Below are 23595 nucleotides of genomic sequence, written 5' to 3'. Positions count from 1 at the left end.
AAAAAAATGTGTTAAGGATTAATATTACGAACAAAATAATTCGACAATTTACGAACAAAACTGTGAATTGCATATTTTATGGAAATATTTTGATAAATTTCTAAATGTTGTTATGCGAAATCAATTTTCATTTGATTTCCAAAATATTACAAGACAACCGGGTTTTATGTATTTCTTCTTATTATTTACGTATAAATTATTTTAAGGAAGAAATAATCCCTTATTAATATCTGGTATCATTTTTATTTCTTTATAATTACGAATTGTAGGGCCTGTATACAAAGATGACACGCCCATGTGTAATTTTAATTCGTTAACATCATTAATTTTAAATTCGAAAAAAAATCAAAATATTTTATAATGTTTATTCAATGAACATAAAAGCGGAGTTCTCCAAAATATGTAAGAAAACAATAATAAACCTCTCGCAAAAATGCATACAATCGTTTCCATCATTAAATAATTAGAAAACCATTCCACAAATTCTTGTTACCAACTGTTACACGATCTTGAGAAATTAATTAACTTATTTCAACATTGGAAACAAGAATTAATTTCCTAATTAAGAAATACTTCTAATAATATCTCACAAATTGTAATAACACAGCCAAATAATCCCTTGGTTAAGTAAACTTTGTTCTGACTTTTTGCAATTTCCTTTCTTATTGTTGTTATTATTTCACGTTCTATTTATAATTTATAAATTTCAAATATTTGAAGAATTGTATACATTGCTTCTAATTTCAAAACTAGTTAAATAATATAATTAAAATTGTTTATTAAAATTGTAATAATATATTTTCTTAAAATATTCATTAGAGAGAATTAATAATGAAATGTATAATGGAAAACAATTTTATTAAACCTTTCTCAATTGAATTGAATTAATTGAGCATTATGAGAATTTTCAAATCATTTTTATTTTATATTCATTTTATACATTATTATGTCAACTTTTAAAGTAATTGAGTTTGTTTTATTTATTTATTAGAGGTAGATTGCAATCATTTTGTATTTTAAAATTAAAATGTCTGTTTTTTATGACTCGTTTTCTGTAGAAATAAATTCAGTGAAACATTCTTAAAAAATTATGCTATTTCGAAATTTCAGAAAGTGTTTGATTTACACTGGCAATATTGTTTAATTATCTTATTTATTCGCTAAATTAAATTGATTCCATTTCAAATAGATATTTCCTTGATTGGATGCTTTTTATTGACATATCTTTATTAAAATGAAGCTTGCGAAATATGATAATAATATGCCAGTGTTTATGACCTAAAATAGCAAATAGTAAAAATGATATTTTCCTAATGTTGGGCTCATTTTCACCACATTTAATGCGAAAGATCTTTAATTATTAAGATTTAAAATATTTTGGGACAGAAAGCACTGCAAAATAATTTAGTAGAAGATCTTCAAACAATTCTTGCTGCCTTTGCAGATTCCATGTGCACATTTTTAAAGCTCACGTAATAGTTTTAAGGGATCAAAACTGTGTAAATGTTATTATTTAAAATAATTTTATATATCAGTCTTTCATATAATTTTAAATTATGACATCTCATACATCAACACGTGTATTTTTTTTTCTTGTACTCAAATTATGGTTAAGTTTTGAGACTTAGAACAACAATTCACTAAAATCTTTTCTTAATTGTTATTTCAGTTATTAAATAAGAACTATGTGCAACTGATTTCCGAGCTATGTTTGTGCTAGGAAAATTTATTACATTCATTCGAAGGCATTTCGCTATATCAAACAATTTCCAGAATGTTATGTTTATGCAAAATAGTCTTTATGATCCCTTTCGTATTTTACTTTCATTTTAATCTCGGAGAAATGATGTCAAGTTCTTTTCCATTTTATTTTGATTATTAAGATAATTACTCAAGTTAAACTAATTCCACCTATATTTCAAATTAATGCGTATTACGATTTTTTAAGCATCGTATATCTTAAAAGTATATGTACAGATACTATTGAATAATCCAAGTTTATTTAGTCTCATACAACCGTTAAACGTTTATTATAGAATAATATTAATTAAAATTAGCTTGTGCATAAATAGAGATAATCATTGAGTATTTACGTCATAGATATGGTCCTGAGCTCTCACAGAATATTTAATTTCCATCAAATATTTTAAAAGAGAAGTATTTCATATTAATATGTTTCAGTATAAATTCCCACACTCCTCGTTACAAGATTATAATGAATCGTTCAATAACACGTGATTACTTCACGTAATAAGTGATTGAGCAAGTAATAAAATTGCATATAAATAAAGCACCTGATCACGATTTATAACTTAGTGTTCTGTTTTTATAAAGTGATATTAATGTTATATGCTAAAATATAACATATATACTATAGTACATCCCACAGGGGGAGGGGGGGTATTTCGTAATTGAGGCTGAGAAGCTTCCGGCCTGGTGGTTGGCTTCGGCCACCATTGTGGGTACAAGAAAAGTGGGGGGATCTAGCTCCCCCTTCCTCCTTTCCATGCTAGAGCAAATCAGGCATTTTCCTCAGCATCTGTTGACAATTATAATTCATTTTTCCCTTTTCTTTCCCCTTTCTTTTCTTTATCCCTTTTTTTTTCTTTCTTTTCTCTTTTCAAATGTGTTGTTTTGAAAATTTTATTTTTATAAAAGTACATATAACTAACAATACATACAGATAGTTTGGATCCGAAAGCGCTGCTATGAAGTCATGGTGATTGTATGAAAAAGAAAATGAGCTTCTTTCTCTAGACTTTATAAATATATATATATATTTTTTAAGGAATTCATGCGTTAGCAATTATTAAAATTTCTTCCCACGCCACACTCTTACACATTCAGTTCTTTTTTTTTTTTTTTTTTTTCAGATACGGCTCAAACAGAAAAGAAGTATATTTTTTTTTTGTTTTGTTTTATCGCATCTTTGGAAGACATCCTCGTATTTAAATATATTATAATTATCCTATTTCGGAAGAATATTTAAAAATATATTTACAAAGGGAAATGAAGTTTCAAAAAATGTGTTATTTCTATATTTGCTGTAAGCATGTAGATATTTAACTTTAGTTTTATTTCATTTTTATATTGTCCCTTGCAATTTATATTTAATGTATTTAAAAACGTATGAAAAATGAATTAACGTTATTTTAATATTTCCCATCCATGCAATTTATATTTAAATGCATTTAAAAACATATGAAAAATGAATGAATGTTTTATAATAATTTTTTTACTTATTTCAGAAATTTTATGATGATGAAAAATTTTCTTACCTTTTCATTTCTTAACTTCAATTTGCATTCTTAGAAATCTGAAAAATAAAGGATAAAAACGTTAAATACGGATATAATGAAATATTTTTAAAACATATAGCATAGTTTTTGAAGTAGCTTAAAGATGTAACTATAAACATTAAAAACACACATATTCTTAATTAAAATTTATTTAAAAACAGTCATATTTATTTAATGTTTAAAATAAATGCATGTCTACATTAATAATACTTTAAAGTAATATTCTTTAGGAATTGAAATCGATAAATTTTGATATTTTTCAAAATATCGCAAATAATTCAGTCAGTAAGATATAGTACATTTAAAAGAATGCCAGAATGTATAACAAAAGTATAAACAAGCCTGCTTCTTTTTTAGACAAACTTTTAAACAATTGTAAGACTGTTAGTGCCATATGTAGATAATCGAGATTTTTGGAATCGGTTTTTGGTGTAATTCTGAAAGAATATCCAAAAATTAGTAACTATATAATTCAGGGTTCGAGAAATATATTATATAATCTAACAATTTATGTTTAATTGATGTTTTATTATTTTGAAATTTGTATAATATCAAATTTCTCATCAATAAAAAATTAATCTAGAAGGGTATGCTATGAAGGGTAAGGGTGACTTTAACTATACCACATTTAAAAGTTGGGTGAATCAAAATCTTTCAGACGTGCGCAGTCAAATTAATCCTATGCTTTTGAGAATGCAATTTTGGAAATAATTATTGTTAGATATTTATTACTTTTTTCAAATAATTCATTTTGTCTGTCATTGCCTTCATAAAATGTTGTTTAAAATCTTTTGTTTGCACTTTTTTATTGTCAGAAGTATGCTTAACTATAATTTGCGTGGTAATGAGGAATGGAGCAATTCCTTCGACTATTAATTTTAGTAAAGGCTTATTTCGAATAAGTTAAAAGTAAAGAATACGAAACGAATATACGATATATATATATATATATATATATATATATATCCAATCCATTCCAAAAATTTCCAATTTCATTCCAAAATTGGCTTCACAGTACTTGTAATTCACTGTTTGTTTTATTTCATTTGGTGTAGCTTTAAATGTGAATACTATATAACAAGGCGCATTCAATGTTAAATATTTGTATGTCATCTGTGACTTGTGTAAAATTCAGTGAAATGATGAAAATTGATAAATTAAATATTTCCGTCAACAACTCAAGAACCAATTACACTTCATGCATTTCAATCATGCACTGTAGAACTAAATAAATGAATATTATATCCCAGTTTCAGAACTCCTCTAGAATAGGTATGTCTTCTTTAATTATTTCTTGTCAAAATTCAAGACTACATATTCACATGTATTGATGCTGGTGTAATATTTTACTGTATAAAACTTATTAAAAATTTTCAAAGTTACGGAACGCTACAGTTTTTGAATAAATTAGGCTAAATGATTGATACATGATATATCGTAATTGAATTTAAATTTTTAAATTTTACATCCGATTGATAACTACACTCTAAGATTCATCTTTGGGTATTCAGAAATTTGCTCAATTTTAATGCATAATGACAGTTATATTTATAAGTTGTTTATTTTCTACTTTCCTTTATAATATAAATAATTATAAAATGAAGTCCTTATGTGAATTAGAAGTAATTAAATATTTGGTTTACTTTAAAAGTTTTTATTTTGACATTTACATGTAACTATATAATTTTTTTTTAATTCACAGATATTCAAAAGTAGTGCATTTCAAAAATCATACATATATTTTTTGATATATATTCTAACAAAATAAATATTTTTCTCTGACAAGAGATATCACAGATCACCTGGAAATATTTTACTTTTCAATTTAGCTGGCGATGTTTTCACGTTTTTCAGGACATTTAAAGAAGATAATAAATATAATGCATAATAAATAGATAATAAATATTTAGATAATAGATAATAAATATTTGGCATAAGCCATCTATTGTTAAATTCAAAAAAAAAAAAAAACCTAATTCCTGAAAAACCTCAGATTGATACACTCCACATATAAAGTATTTTTACTCTTTATCACTTCCATTTTTCTATGCTCAAATTTTAAGTTTTGCTCTGTTCAAGTGATAATGGAATTTATATAGAATATTAAGTTCATTTTAAATTAAATGAACTTCATTTTGAAATCAATTTTTTTTTAATATCCCTCCTTCTACAGAGGTAGTGTCCTCTTTTGAGGACACTACCCATCTAGAATAATTTCTGTTTAAGAAAATCTTTCGAAATAATTGAGCAAATTTCTTATGACAGTAGCAATAATTATGAATGTTATAGATTAATAAACATTTTTATTTGTGTTTTAGGTAGTTTGAGATATTTGAAACCCTAAAAATGCCTTTTAGTAAATTTTTATTACGACATTTCCAAATTATATCTTATAAATAAAAAATAGGAAACAATTTCGATTTAATACAAAATATCAATTAAGAATAATAACTAACTAAATTTCTGAAAATATACATACGCAATTAAATTTAAATTGATAAATATCAAATGAAAAGCAAAAAAAATTAATTTGGTAGGAAATCTTTCGAAACATGTAGGAGTGTCTTTTTTATCTAACAAACAATGGCGCATTGTACATATCGTGTTTTATGCATATTTTTTCTGTTTTTGGAATTGCATAAAGCACATTTTTCGAGGGTAACACTTGATGGGCATTTGATAAACATTATTGAATCTAATTTATTCTGGCACTGCCGGTTTCTCTCTTTTTATTGTTATTGATAGCGAAGAGGTGCTGCGCTGTTTCGAAGCTGACGTTTCCTTCCCCATCAATATCAAGTATGAAATCAATTGTATTCTAAACTCCTTCAGTGTTTTCACTTCTGGGTTTTTACAAGAATTTGGCAACTGCGTTTGCAAAATAAACGCATTGATGACACATGAATTAAAAAAGGGAATAAAAGCCCATATCACCATTTCTGACTTTTACGGTCTATTTCGTACAGGTTTTTAAGATCAAAATGCTCTACAAACCCCATATTTCTACCATAGTCCACAACAGACTGCGGGCAAAAAATTAATTTGGTATCGTCTTTTTCTTTTCTTTGAATTTCACTTTCATTTATTGAATTTTCCAATATGGAAGTGATGTGGGCGCCCCTCCGATATTTTCATTTTATGCCCGTAATGTTATCATTGCTGACGGCAGTATACAGTAGTAATAAATGAGAAAAAAAATTAAATAAAAAATTAATTCTATATAAACTTAGAAATTTACAAGAAAAAAATCGGAAAAAAATTAAACAGATCATGAGCATTAAAAATAAGAAACTGTTTGAACGAAAGGCAAATCTGAAATGTGAAATTCTTTCTGGTTTCAAAATGCATAGTCTTTTTCCGAACACAATAAACACAACCCCCTGCCTCCTTGAACACAAAATCTACATCGCACCCTTTTCTGAAAAAAATATCAAGTTATAGCTTTCCCACGGATACGAGAGGCGGCAAAACTGAAGATAAGCGAACGAAGAAACAGATGTTTTAGATGGGCGGTGTCCCAAAATTAGACCACCCAGATATAAATCACTTTGGTTCGTTCTTAAATTAATTAGAAGCTTCAAAAGAATTAGGATAAACCTCATGGATATTGTAAGAAAACGGGTGAAGGATTTTGATAACATTTCATGTCTTAAGAAGATTCACACATTTCAGGCAAAAAATCGAAGCATTTTTAATATAAAATCAAAACCAAAAAGGAATAATATAAAACTGCTGGGGCTGTCATCTATTTATTAAAAAAGAAACCAATTGCACTTTTCCAACATTTTTTAAAGTTTTAAAACCAATAGTTGTTTTTACAGAAATTTTTAAAATTGATGTCCTCCTTTGTGGCCACCATCGCTGAAAAGGTTAAAATCTATAAGACAAATTCTGCTCTTTTTTTACTACTAACGTGATTACTTTTGAAAAATACCAATGGCTTATGATGTTTTCATATAATTTTCAAGAATAAAATAGTAAAAAAGAAATAAATATATATAAAATGGAAATTTTAGATTTTATTTTACTTATAACTTGGAAAAGATTTTATTCATAAAAAGACGTGTGTGATCTGTGAGATCGGCGCATTTAATAAGAGGGACATAATAGATATACCTATCAGAGGGTTTCACATTTAATGTGAAAGGAAATTTCATTGTGGATTCAGTATTAAAAACATCTTTTTTTTAATATTTCAGTATCATTCAATTTTCGAAGAAAATAGGGCGACTGCAATCTTCATTTCAAATTGTTTTTCTTTGAAAAGTATTAAATAATTTGAACACTATAAAAAGGAAATCATGATATTTTTGTACCGTTATCATTTTTCTCTTGCAAGCAGTGATATTTTAGTACAGAAGCTCGTAAGTAAATTCAGTATCGATTTAAACATTGCTTTAATCTTATACTTCAAATAATCTTATATTTAGTGAATAGAGAGTCTTTTCATAGCATTTTCAAAACATATATACAAAAACTATATTTTCTCATAACATTGTGTACTGATTTAAGATCTAACAAATTTCAGCTATTTATTCATATTATTAAAATAATTATTCTTTGAATATCAATTCCTTTCATTGATATAATTGTTTAATTAGTAGAATTGTGCATCGTTATTCACATAAACTAAAATATTAGAATTAAAATATAGTTTGATTTCTTATATTTTTCCGAACATGCGAATATCTTACTGTCACTTTGTATTTATAATCTAGCAATTTCATCATCCAGCAAAAAATAATAAAAAAATCAATTTCATAACCAAAGAAACTAAATTGAATCGTATTTTTTATTTCTAATTTAATCCTCTTTCTTATATTTATGGACCATCACTTCAGTAAATAAGTTGATGTTTCAAATCAATTATCAGCAGTGGTAAATTATCAATGTATAAATTACTTTTTTAAAATCATTCTTTCTTCTAAAGTACAACTAATTCTAAGTACTCCCAATCCGTAATTTTATTTAAATAGTTCAAGATTGATATGTCAAAATTTTTGACAAATTTATAAATAAAATCTATCAAATGCATAATGAGATGTGAAAAAATCATTTGCTTTTTATTCAAAAGGTAGAATAGTATATAATATGAAATCATTTTAAATCATGTTAAAAATTGTTTATGAAAATAATTATTAACATTTATTATCGGTTATATCCATGCACATGTGCATTAAATATTTGAAAATACCCATCACTAATTATTTTCCTGTGCGCTACCAAATGGACAATTTCAGATTATTTTCCATTGTGTTGGTAAACCTAGTTACATTTTGAATACAATAACAGAATATCGCAAAAGCATTGTTAGAAATATTATTTCTTAGTTAGCTACTGGATCAGGTGGTTTGCCTGGATTTAGTTGCTAAAAATTTCTATTAAATATTTTGTTTTGTACATTAGGTTTTAATGGCTTTCACATCAAAATATTTTGAAATTTCAAGTTTTGATAGACATATAAGTATTATTTTAAATGCTTAACACCCTTCTGTTCAATGCGCTATACATTTTGATAATTTTCTCTTAAAATGTTCACATACCTATATATACCATAGAAAAGAGCAGAGGCACTTATTACAATGCACGCTGAAAAATATATTCACCTAGATTATGAAATAAAAATTTAAGTTCAATAAAAAAATCTCAATGATTTTATTAAAAGCCCACTCAATGATTTTATTTTAGCCCACTATTAAAAGCCCACTTTTTTTCAATATAAAATGTACATGTACCTTATTAAACACGGACAAATAAACCGAATCATTTTATCTTTATCATCAACAATGGAAAAACGCTAAGATGAAATATTATCAGCAACAATGAAAATAATTTGAGCATCTATTTGGCAAAGAAAAATATTATTGTAAAATAGACTTAAATGTTTTATTAAAAAATCGATTAAAATTGGAAAAAAAAATTGTACTGCAAAAAATTGGATATCATTGGAAGTACTTTTTTTTTTAATTTTAAAATGACCTAAAAATATTTTTGCTATTATATTTTTGAAAGTTATCACTAAAAAATCTCAAAATATTTTTGAATCTTTAATTAATCAAAGCCTTAATTAAAATTATAATATGTTTTTATATGTACCTTCTCACCCTCAAAATTCATGTGCTAACTTCAATGTTCCAGGTCAGACGGTCTTGCCTCTTCAGCATACTAAGAGGTATTACAAGCGACCAAATGGTCACCAATGATGACTAATATTTTGTAAAATTTAAAAGAAATATCCTTTTTTTAAGGTTATATGATGCATCATTCTAATGAAGCTTAAAAATCCATATAGGAAGTGAGTTGAAAGTAAATATTTCTAACATATGAGATATATATTTTAGTACAATATAAGTACAAAATCAAAATAAAGAATGCGGAATATAATCTTGATTTTGACATTTTTAGATCGTTTAAATTAGAAGAAAACTTCAGTAGCTTGTTTACAAATGATGTAAATTTGTTTTCTTTACAATTAATAATCTTATTGACTTCTAAGATTGTGAAATGCGTCAAATTTAAAATGTGAGCAATAAAAACTCTATGAATCTATTCAATATATTTTACTTAATATCAAATTTAGAATGCATAATATTAAAATATTGGATAAGAAATAAATAGAAATAATTATTAAAATATATTGAAAGAAATGAACTGAAATAAATGAACGTAATTTTTCAGTAAGTCTCAACATTAACTATCATAAAACTGTTTTAAGTGATATAGATATTTCCTAAACAATATCGAACCATGATTTTATGGTAATTTTTCACTCCCAAATATAAGTGAATAACCGATAGAAAAATTAAAACTGTGGTGGTATGTAGATTATTATGATCCATGCAGGAAGCAACAGGACGAATGTTTTTAGGAACACTTCTTTTAATAATCACATTCACACACTAAACAAACACAAAGACAAGACATTCACGCTCGCGACTTCACAGTTCAGCGTCAAAACTACTTTTTGGAACAATAAAATAATTTATTTAATGATATGTTTCATTTTATTAGTGATATAAGGGAAGTTTCCTTTCATTTATTAGAATGTTTCATAACATAACTAATTACCTTACTGTTAGAATGTTCTTGTAATTGCTATGAAAAGATTAATTTATAGTTTTGTATAAACTGTCTAATATTAAATATCGAAATGGATTATCAGCAAATTTATACCACTTAATACAAATCGTTTTTCTTTATTCTAACATGAATTTATTTTCAGATATATAATATCTCTATAAGTTAAATGCACAAGTTCAATCATTGATTAATACAGGAAATATTATTGTACAATTGTACTGTATAGACGTTTACAACATAAATCGTAACAATTTGTGATATTGATTTTAACTGGTATTCTAAAAGAAATGAGAAAATTTCCAATGAAAAAATGCATATACATTTTAGAGCAATTGCTAAAAACTAGGCATGAAACTCATGAAAGAAAATCTAATATCATAGAATTTATCAAAAATGGATAAGACAGGAGAATTATTTTAAACATTGACATTTCAAAGTTTGCAAATACAGATCTTTTTTAAAAAGTCCATATTCATGTTCTTCATTTCGATAGAAAACTGAAAGCTTTGAAAAAATTTCATTCGCTATATTCGCAGAATTTCACTGACAAGTAAAATAAATAATTGTGTTTTGTTTATGAGCAAAAATTTCACCTTTGAACATTCGCCCGTTTATATTATTTTTGGATATTCTGATTTTAAATTGAGATAAATAATGTGAAATATCCGAAATGACATCTTCTAGGAATTCCAGGCATTTCAGCACTGTTCATATAAGTAAACTAAGACAACATCTAGTAAAAGGCATCTGCTAATATATTTGTTGCACAGAATTTTGTTTTTTTTCCTTTAACAAAAATTTCCAATTCAAGTGTAAATAAATATCATTTCTGGAGTATAATAAATATCATTGTTCAAGTGTAATAAATATCACTGCTTGTATTTTATCTTCATAATCAATTTATATAGAAAATAAATTCTAAACTTTACCTAATAATTTAATATAAAATTGATAAATTTTTAAGGATTTTTTACTTATTTCATTATAAATTTAAATTTTAATTGTAAGTAAATTGTCATAAGCTATCAATATAATAATCAAAGTTAAAAAACTTAAAGAAACAGTTGTATTGTTTATGTGAATTAATGAAATAAATTAGAAAACAATTTTAAACCTTTGTATATATGCATTTAAATAATCGACGTGATAATGAAAATGTGCATGAACTTATTCATTTTTAAGTACATTGTTAAATTGAACAAGTTAAGACCAGTATTTTTTCTTAAATTAAATTAAAAAGTATTATGATTACAATCATAGAATGAATTAAGAAGTATATGATCACAAATATAAAGTATGAATGCAGAATTATGTGATTACAAACATAAAAAAATAATACTTGGATTATGCATCAAAGACTAATTCATTCTTTGCAAGCCAACAGTACGATCTAACAAATTATTGATACTAGTACATCAGAAACTATAATGGGAATCTCTCATTAATTCTGGGTCTTTATGCCAGCACAATGCAATCTCAATCCTTTCATTGCCGAACAATTTAAACCAGTGTTTCTAGGCACCTAACATCAACGAAAAGGGATAAATTTAATTTCCTTTCCTAATCTACCTTTGTAAAGGCCATTTGAATTTCTAGCAACCAATTAACGAGGATCCCCTTGATTGATAGTAGAAAATATGTGTTGCCTTTGAAACAATTTGTTAAAATTCTGTTACACGTATGTTAGAACACATCGAATCAAGGAAGATAAGAGGAGGAACAAGTTCGGGGATTTCGGCCATGCAAATTCATCAGGGAATGAATGGAAGTCATTCAAAATTATCATTTGTAGCGTCACATTCTGAAATTCATCAGAGTTATAATTAATTCTTAGTTTCACTGATCTGGAACTCGTTCCAGAATCCTTTGTTCTGATAGTGCGAAAGTTTTAAATGACAGAAGGTCACAAGACTGTTAAATTTAATTTAACTATTACTATTTAAAATTATTAAAAAGTTAGATTAATATTCTGAAGAATATTTGAATTTATTCTTCTTGCAAAGCATTTTATTGAATTGATTCGTAATTACAAATTTTGAAACAATATTTAAATGGGGCAAAAAAAAATTTAGTTGATTATTATATTATTATAAATTTTCGAAGTCAAATTCCTTCATAAAAATTTCATTTCTTTTTAGTTCAAAGAATTATGAAGCCGATACAATTGTTATACTAATTTTTTTTTCTTGTTTCTCGTACGTCAAAAGGCAAATCCTACTCTTTTATTCAAAGAATGCAGTTTTTGGTACGCCTAATTGCTTTGTTATAATTTTTTTACTCATCTGTACCACAAATAAATGCTAACTCGATAGACAGATAAAATTGTTTTATAGATAAATGAATGGAAGAAAGATGCCGATTTTATTATGTCAATATAAAGTGTACTTGAAATTTCTAAAATAAAACTGATGCGGCAATACCCAGAAATTATGTAATGTGATTGATGAAAAATAAATACGTTTGTTTAATTATATCAACATCCCGTTAAAAGGAAAACTAGGCCCCGTAATTTTCGACAGCAGTCAGATACAAAGGATGACCCTTGGATTAACACACCCTTTTCCAAGTTTTCGTAACATACCAATGCGGGAATATTTGATTCATCGACCTATTTTATAGTGCACCAGATACGCTTACAAGGAATTATGTTTCGAACCTGTAACTCTCCCAAGTCGAGATTCCAACTCGAAGTAACAATAGATCAGCGCACAAAATGGATTTTTGTAAATATGTGGTTAATAACATTTAACTATATGCAATTTTTATTCATTAGAAGAAAAAGCTATTTAAATAGCTTCTTCAAAGCGAAGTGTAAAATAAAAATGTAATTTTGAAATATCCTGTTACGAAATAGTACAAAAAATTTAAGTCTTAATGAAAACATAATTATTTTTATTCAAAGCCTCATAAAGTCTGTGAAATTTGTCCGGCATTTTCCTATCATTTAAAGTTTATTTATGGCATGCAATTATTTTTTTTTATTCCTTGTCTTGTAGCTGTAATGCAGTCTTCGTTTTATTGCTTTCACTAACCTATTTTCGGAGTAGAGGTTTTCTGTTAAATTTTCAATTATCATTTTCTTATTTGTTTTATGGGAATCTACTTGCTTTGATTTCTACAATAACAATATTACGTAATTTTATAACCTCATCAACTCTTTGTTATAAGTTGATTGAAGCACTTGCTATCACCATTTCAGATATAATTAATTTTCTACCAAAGTGGATGTTTTATTCTGTAACAGGATCGGCTTAATGACTTCATAGAATTGGTTTCATTTCATTTTCAAAGATAAGCACGTTTTCATTTTGTTTCTGTCATTTGTTTTGATATCTACAATTCGCATTTATGTGACATTTTAAAAGGAAATATATTCGAAATAGTAAAGGAAATGTTGATCCACAAATGTTGGAAGTATGCTTGACAGGTATTACGGTATTTTTTATCAATGTTTCAATTGCATTCTCATCAGTAAATATTATTTCCAATTTAGACCATAGCTTATTTATAGAATTGAAGATAGGCATGCAAGCAAATTTAAGAAAATAAATAAACATATATAATTTGAAAAATTAAACCTACAAATTAAATGTATCAGAAAGACTTACAGAAACATATAAGCATCAAGTTATACAATATATTAAAAACGATTTTCTTGTATTAAAGCAATCAGAGAATTTAATGAACTCCTACTCAAGGCAAAATCGTGGACGTAATTTTACACATATCTTACAATTAATCATATCTCTACTGTTTCCAAATTATTTGTCTAAAACTGAAATCATATATTTTAAGTTACAAAATGCCAGCTGCGATTGTCGAAGGAATGTTATAGACTGGTTCCGTAATCTGCGGCGAAATAGTTACAGATATTAGAGAAGGACGTCTCAGAATGAAATGAGGAATAATGAATGAAGAATTGCATTTAACACTAGCCGACGGGAAGGAAACAATAACGAATATTACAATAAAACAACTTTAATTTACAATTTAAACGAATCGATAAAGTGAAACACAATAACAGTCCACTTTTTCAACGGACTTTCATTTGAAGGAAGAAAAAAATGTTTTATGAGAGCCATTGAAACGTAAGTATGCATTTTTTTTCAATGGACACGTTAAAAATCTCCATTAATCATTTTTTCAACTAAACGCATCAGCATAAAGAAAAATAATTGCATTATGCGCCTACTTTTTTAAACAAACATAAAAATCCATTCAATGAACATTCTCATACTTTTTACACTTGAAATCGCAATAATAATTATGTTTGTTTAAATTGTATACATACTTTTTTTTTATTTCGTATGATATATATTGTAACGGATATTTGTATTATATATATTGTAACGGATATTTGAATTATATATATTTTAACGGATATTTGTATTATATATATTTTAACGGATATTTGTATTATATATATATTGTAACGGATAACAAATGTTTACAGCTGAGACGAACACAGGACAGCACACAACAGCAGACAGTAGCCCACAAGTAGTAATTTTCCAGAGCACACGAAGCGGCCAGACATAATCCAGCAGGAGAGGAGATCCTCGGAGCTTCGCTCTACCGTCTCTACAAAACGGCTGAAGTTCTCACTGTCTCCTTGCTTTAGCTGTGGACTCAGTACTTTCCACAACTGTCTCATACACGAAAGATACGACGTTGTTTCCACAGTAGACAACATAATTTGGTACACAGCAGTTCAGCACTCGCTCCACGCAACTCTGGCACTCCGCTGTAGCTTCGCTATCCTCTCGAAGACTCGTTACTTGTTGGCGACTCCGCCTTCAATTCACGATGACACACTCAGCTTGAGAGTGCCTGTCTATTATAGTTCCCGGGAGGCGGACCTAGAATCTTCTAGACCAATCAGGCGTATCTCTGTTTCTAATGGATGGATCGACAAAATTCTCGAAGTTTCCATTCTGTTGCCAAAGTCGCCAAATTCATCGACAAGTCACCAAGTTTGTCACCAAGCTCTGGGACCACTGGATCGGCATCCGACTGCACACAATACAGATGACTGTAAAACGGTATTTCTTAAGAAGACATTATTCGTGTTGGGATGCAAAATTACAGGTTCGTAACAATATCTTTTTTGTGCGTGCGTATTGGGATCGATACATTGGTGTAGTAAGTTCTAAAGCCTAGTTAATGCTTACTGCATCAGAAAAATAATAGAGAACCAATAATCTTATTCTTATCAATATATATTGGGAAATACGATCATATCCTAAAAAGGCGATAATAAAATCTAAATTGAATTTGAATATCTGCTAGATTAATTGATATTATCTATCAACTGAACAGGGAATAATCATTAACCTCCAAACTTGAACTCATGACTCTGGTTTATAGTCAATATTCTCTTTCAGGGAACTGTATTCCAGAATGTCTCGAGGAGCTATTCGGTTAATGCTTGAGGCTAGGCCTTAATTCCGAAAGCGCAAGGGTATAGCAGAAGTTATTCATGCCCAGCTTTGCAAACTCTCCTATAAATTGGATCAATAGCATCCCGTTCCTGACTCTTGCTTAACGTCCTTCTGCCGAGACAGAGAAGTGGATAAGTAAGTGAGAACAAGTCTCTCATGAGTATGATGAGAAATAGTCCAGAGCGTATCTATGGCCACTTCAGCATATATCACCCTCCAATCTTTAACAAAATAGCGTTTGCAGAATATTTCAATTCAAAGTTTTATCTCAGTAACGAATCTCTTAAAATTAAACTCCATTTTCCTATAGATAATTTTATTGCTTGGCTATCAACTTTCACTGGCCTACATAAATTATTATGATTACCAAAAAAGATTGTTTAGAAAACAATGTAATTTAAACAATACTATAATTAACTTAAGATTTTTTGATAAATTATAAATAATAGCATTAAATAAAAATAAGCCCACACAGGATTTTATTCTTTAAAAGCAGAATCGACAGGACGAAAAATGGCGCGATGAAAACTAAAGTTTCATGTAAAATTTTATGCTGTCGTTGCAATTAGTTTATTGCTTAAATAATTTATATACATAGAATGATAAATTAGTTTTTACCTTTATATAATTGGTATTCGCCAATGGAACTAGTACTGGAACTAGTTAGCCGGGGATACGGGTTATATTTAATTTTGTTTAGATATTTGTCATGTCTTGGATTCTGTCAAATTATCAGCAATATGTTCTTTGTTCATTTAATACATGAACCTTTATAAAGGAGACTAATTCTAGGAAGTCATTACTTTATTAAAAACTTAAATGCCAGGTTCATTCTCCTTCTAGCTTTCGCTATATTTTTGACTTTTCTTATTTGTCTTGCAATCTAAATTATTGAAACTCTATCTTCTACTCTAGTTAAAATTTTGAATTTTCGTAAATTGGCATAATTAGCATAGTAGTGTAATAATTTTTCTTAAATTAAATATAAATTTTTCTCATTTTTATCCGATTTCTGTACTATTTTGGATGCAAATCCTTAAACTTCACGATGAAAATGTGTTTTTTTTTTTAACGGAACCCTAAAGTTTTAAGTTTCATGCACTTATAAAACCAATACTTTCAAAAATACGTTTAGTGTAAAAAAAAAAAAAAAAATGTAAAATTTTATATTATCTGTGTGCATACATTGATATTTTATACTAACAATATTTGAAATTGAAAATTAATAATTCCTTTGCACGGTCATGATATATTTCATTGATATTTTCGGTATGTGTAAAATTTTTCATTCATGAATTAAGATAATAAGAAAACTGTTTTTGCATAAATAACTAAACGTTAGTCTATGTTATTAATCTTCGACAATAAAAAAAAATCAAAGTACTTTTTATATAAAAGTTATAAAAAATAAATAAAACCATATAAATTTTAAAAACTAAATTTGAATAAAATAAAAATCAGCTAATTTTGTTAATGAAACTTTAAACGATACTTCCGTAATAATATTATTTTAAATTTATATATAGAAGTAACAGTAAAAATTAATTCTGATTAAAGCAAAGAATTCCTTTTCCCACTTTTGATGGTACCTATAAATATTTTCTTTTAATAACTGTTGCGGATTTGACAAACACATTTTTATCAGCTTTTTATATTAAAGTATTATAACATTTAATAACTCATTGAAACAACCTGGCAATAAAATGATAACAATTTTGACGTATTACTATTTTATTTATTTATTGAAATGGAAACTATCTGAAGTTTTCAGAGATTATTCGAATCTGTGTTATTAGAAGAAATACTAGAAATCAATAAAATCAATTCTAAAATGCAGCGAATACGTAATTAAATATTTCGAAACTAAAGCCAGGATTAGGATAACGCAATTATGCTAGTTATTCCAAATGATTAAGCAGTTTAGAATCTACATAATTAGGTTCTAGTTATATTTCTGAATCGCATTTCTAACAGAAATATTTGGTTTAAGATAAAGTTCGCGAATTCTCGCACTTGCATATTAAAATAAAAATTATTTGCTTCTACTAATTAAGGAATTGAACTATAGAAATATTTTGACAAGCACAATAGAGGAAAATTTAATTTTCATTCTAACTGAATTATACTAAAGAAGAGTTAAATATTTTTATTTACCTTTGTAATTTTGACTCTGCAGTTTAGTATATACCAGAAAATGGAAACTCATTTCGCTATATTCTTATTCTCATATAATAACATTACATTCTTTTTTTTCTAAATGCTGAGAATTTAGAAATAATACAAAATTGTGTCTTAAAAATCTGTTAGCCTCTAATATCTATAGCATAAGATTCCCAGAAATACAAGGAAAAAAGATAAAACAAGATTTTATTTAAATTGGAATATCAAGCACAACGAATGATAAAATAATGGAATTCAGAATTAGACGTATCAATTAAATTGAAATTCGACTAAATCACCAATTATTTAGGCTTTAGAGAAACGAAATACAAAAAAAAAATGCATTTTATATCTTTTCATATATCACAGAAAACATTTTACTGTTGACTGTTAAATTGTTTTTATAAAATGCTTTAATCTTTAAGGATCCATTTTTAGTATTTTTACATCAATAATATTTTATATTAATTCTTTAACATTTTTGAGACTGACTTGAAGGAAGAAAGTTAAGTTATTGAATATAAATATTTAATCATGATAAAATTTTATTAATTAATAAATAAATAATGAGCCGAGATATTTTAAAATTATTTTAGAAACAGAATTGAAAGACAAAAATTTTTAGTGTCATTGGGAAATTTAGCAAGAACGCTCAGATACTTTCTTTTCGCATTGTGTAATGGTATATTAATACTTTCAAATATTGATAATTAATTTTAAGAAGAAAACTACATTTTGTGTTCAAATAATTTAATATGTTTATTCCACGACTCGAGTCTAGGATTTAAACAGGTGTAAATAGGAAATATCTTTATTTGCTATATCCTAAATAGAGTAGAGTGAACACCATCTAAATATAAAGTAGACGTGAGTCACAGACGACTCATACAAAAGTGAATGAATTACCATATTTTTTGTAGCAATTGAATATATTTATGAAGAATCTTAAAAGGGTAAATATAGTAATTTAAGATTGGTCATTAAAAAAACTGAATAATTTAATGCACAATCTAATAAAGAGTAAAAGTATAGTAAATTTTTACACACTTATTAATTCCTATAATGGTGGATCTAAATATAGAAGTTATATATTCTTTTATACAAAAGTAAAAGATGTTGGCAATCACATCATTGCAATTCCTGGCATCATCTGCCCTTTCGCGGTTGGAACAGAAGATAAAGCGATAAAAGTCCCTTGTTCCCTAAAGTAATTTCCTAATTTTAGCCTCTGCCAGGTCACCCACGCCCACAAACTTTCATAAATATGCTGTTGTTCTGTTAGATTCGAATTTAGCATTGTTTCATGATTCCGAAATCTGACATTTGATTGGTTTTTCTCTTAAATTATTAAAATTATTTACTAAATTATTCGCAGTAAATATCGTTCATTATACTGGATTCAAACTTTCGAAAGATATATTTAGAAATCCAAAGCATATTTCGTGCAAAAACGAATATAGTGTTATTTACGAATGACACCTTGGTATTATTTTTTCATTTCCTGAACTGTCTCATTTCGCTTTCACGAAATCTTATTAAAAAGCATCTAAAATAATTTTATTTTCTTCTAAAAGTATTTTATTAAACTTTCAAAAATATTTTATTAAAATTTACAACTGCAATGAATATTCCAGTGCAATATTTAAATAACTGAAAGCTAAATATTTTCCAGGTGAATAAATTTTACTGTAAAATATTGCAAGATTCCCTTATAAATCTACTGAATTGTTTTCAAAATGATTACTGCCAAGAAATTTTGAAAAGCAATTATAAATATACACAGTTTATATGACGCATGGCCATGATATTTTATAAATATATAAATGTTTCCAAGAAGACTTTATTATACACAAATATAATGATAGCTTTAAGAGTATTTACGAAAATAGTGCATAGCTGTTCTTTGTTTTATGATAAAACAATCTATTTTTAAACTTTAAAACAGAATATCTATAAATAATCCAATGAAGAAACAAAGAAACATATGTAAAACAATTTAGAAACCATCTACGTCTTTTATTTCCTAACGTTTATCTTTCATCTGTTTAGAGAGGTTCATATATTTTGAAATATCTAATTAATGAAATAGTAAAATATTTCATGTATGATTTGAAATAAAGTAGAAATTCTTAGTATTTTCCATTCATTTATATTTTCAAAACTTTGTAACATCAAATACAGCAAACTTTTATTCTTAAATATTTTGGTTATCATATGTCTGAAAAGTAATTTAGAAGCGAAAGGTTTAGCCCTTAAAATACGATAATTTCTTATTTAATGTCTTCTTGTTTCAGAAATATTAATAGAATAAATATGTTGCCCATCATAAATTAAACATTTATTGTAAGAGTGATGCGAGAAGAATGACAAAAATGCCTTAGCTAAATTTAACATTGCAATTGTATTTTTAGTTAACTCGTGTTAATTATGCATTTATTATTAATTATATGGAAGTAATATATAAGGAATGCACGCTTTTAATTGTTAATGTTATATAAAATACAAATATTTTTATGCAATGCTAGCCTAAATTTTGCCGACACTCTAAAATACTATTTAATCTTCTTAGCCAAGGAAATTAAATCCTTTTCTAAGATCTGCATTGGACGATATCGGGATAATGCATTACATAATTGGATGAACGGAATGCAATTTTTATATTTTGTAAAGAAATCTGCTACTGTGTGTCACATTCTTTAGCACGTATAAGGATACACATTTCATGAAATACACACAATAAACACATGAAATGCACACAATACACACATGAACACATTTCATGAAAGAATAAAAACTAAATAAAAAAAATTATATATGTATACGATATAAATATGTAAATGGAACTTAGAGAAAAGCAACAAATTTTGCACAGTGAAATTCTCTACATAGTTTTGGGCTATGTAAAGAAACGCGCAGAAAAATTCATATTAATTCATTTAACTCGAAAGACTACAGCCACCATTTGTTTCTCGGAGATGAACTATCAATATATTAGCAGTGTTACTCTTTTAGCTCAGCTCAGCACATGCTATCAGCAAGTTCATATTTCAGTTGGTAGCTTTTGAATTTTTTTAAAGTAAATTACATAACTGATATTTCTTGAAACATCTATTCATAATGAACTTTCATCAATTTTGAAGATTCCCGGATTTCATTTTCTTATTTAAACATTAAACAGATTTAAAGGAAAACCGTTTTTATATCGATTACCACGCAATTGTTGTATTTTATTTTCATCTTGACAAATTTATATAATTATCAATTGTATGGTGAACGCAATACCTTTTACTCTAAAAAAATGAAACAAGCACCAATATATAAATGTGTTGAAACTTTTGTTTCATAAATAAATGTTTTAAATGTTTATCACATAATAATATGTTCATGATAAAATAAATAACATCGCATGATAAAATGTTTTATCACATAAATATATAAAGGAACAAAATCTTTTTAAAAATTCTTCTTTTAATTTGCAAAACAGGCTATTTATTTCAATATGAAAATATTTATTAGTTGACACTTATCTATAAATTACATCGTACATGGTAGAAAATCGTAAAAAAACTTTCTGTAGTACAAATTTTTGGATGCAGAGCTACTAAATTTGGAACGGGGTTACTTCTTAAGTAGTAAATGTTTACCACTATAAGATGTGCTTTTCAAAATTTTAATAAGATTTGAATTAAGTATTAATCAATCTTTTGACGATTATTTTAAATTAAATTTGCATTTTAATCCACAAACTTTAAAATGAAATAAAAAAAAAATTAGCTTTCCGGTTATGCTTGCATTATTTATGTACATCTTCTTTAAAATTTAAATACGTTTCAAATTGGAGACAAATACATTTCTATATTTTTATAACATATTGTAATTTATACATTTGTATAAATTATAAATATTAGTTTTTAATTTTTATAAAATATGTTTTTTATACTTTACATCATTTTATTGTTTTAGAGAGTAGATTTATTTTAATGACTGGCAATAATGAATACCATTTTAAGAATGTTTCGAGTCTCAAATATATTAGAGTAAATTTTTAAACAAAATAATAAATTCGAATTAAATCTAGAATATATTGGTCGATGTGCTTTTAGAGAAGAAATTAAGGATACAAGACACTGAATCATTATTAAAAAGATATTGCAATATATATATATATATATATATATATATATATATATATAAATTTCAAAATTTAATTTTTTTTACTTGATATTCTAATTTTTTGAAATATTCCTTAAATATTACATATTTGTATGCTCAATTCTATTAATATTGATTTATTTGCCAAAGCCTTTTTTCTGCAACGAAATAATTTTAAAGGATATTCAAAATCGAATCAAATCAACTCTGAATCGAATATATGTGCATTTGATTTTATTTTCAATCTGCAAAATTCAATTGGCAGATTGCCTGACCGCTTTTGATAGAAATAAATGCCATGGAAATGAATGAATTTATTATTCAATGTTTGCCTCCATTTCAATGCGATGTACTAAAAAGCATTTTAAACGCTTTCGCTTCACTGAAAAACATTTATTTCAATTGATGTTCCAGATTCTTTTTTGATGCATTATATCTATGAATAATTTAATATTCTTCAATATTTCTGGATAATGTGCTCTTTTATTCATATTTTTTCAATAAACGCCAAAGATGAAAGAATGTCAATATTTAAAATTATTTTCTAAAGTGTTTTTCTTTCATATCATTTTCTTTCGGCCTTTCAATTTATCCATTATATTTTGGGAATATATTTAATGCGAACTTCCAAAAATATTCTGGTTTAATCTCTTTAAATAATTTCAGTAAAAAGATAGATAAAATTATCTATCTTAAGAGTTCTTATTTCATTCATATACTTGGGTGCTTAATCATAAAAAAATAATCTAGTATTATTTATCATTTAACAAACGAGAATTTTATCATGCATCGATGTTTGAATAGTAAAAGTTTACTTCAGAGTATTACAAAAATATTAAATAAATCAATATTTATTCAAATTTATGAAATATACTAAATGATTTGATCTAATTTTATCCTATATAGTTATAATTGTATTTTTATATTAATCATTTATTGAAAATTAATTGCATGTTGCCACTTTATTAAGTATAGTCATGATATGTGAAAGGGTAATAAAATGCCATATATATATATATATATATATATATATATATATATATATATATATATATATAAAGAAGTAAAATATTTTAATGTTTATATAGCCGCAAGTTGCTGACAAATACTAGCTTCATTATTTTGACATTTTTTTTCTTTTTTTGAATTTGCCCTTTCGCCCAATAATTAAAATAGTATTAAGATTGCTCACATGTTGACAAATCCATTAATTCAAGTTTAATATTAATTTATTCACCACATTTTTATGAAGAACCTATTTATGTGAATTGCATTTGATTAATTACAGTAAGGAGCGAAGAATTGAGATACAAAATGCATGTGTCAAGAAAATGTTATATTATATTTATTAATAATTTCTTGAGATTTTTATTTGAAAGTAGTAATTTATTATCCAATGATATGTTGTCGATGTTAAAAGCGGGATTGTCTTAGAGTAGCTTACTGAATTAGTCAGGGCTCAA

At 26.4% G+C, this 23595-nt stretch overlaps 1 protein-coding gene across 1 annotated transcript in view; it reads right to left on the bottom strand.

Annotated features, from left to right (window-relative positions):
• LOC129965897 (allatostatin-A receptor-like) overlaps positions 1–23595 on the bottom strand; it is a 274603-nt gene that overhangs the window by 136292 nt on the left and 114716 nt on the right. Inside the window, exon 3 of the mRNA XM_056080165.1 lies at positions 3279–3316. The gene's annotated coding sequence lies outside the window, so the exon portion shown is untranslated. The remainder of the gene's footprint in view (positions 1–3278; positions 3317–23595) is intronic.

This window comes from Argiope bruennichi, chromosome 4, assembly GCF_947563725.1.
Source record: "Argiope bruennichi chromosome 4, qqArgBrue1.1, whole genome shotgun sequence".
NCBI lineage: Eukaryota > Metazoa > Arthropoda > Arachnida > Araneae > Araneidae > Argiope > Argiope bruennichi.
The sequence above is the reverse complement of the archived record's forward strand: the minus strand, read 5'-3'. Positions and strand labels throughout refer to the sequence as shown.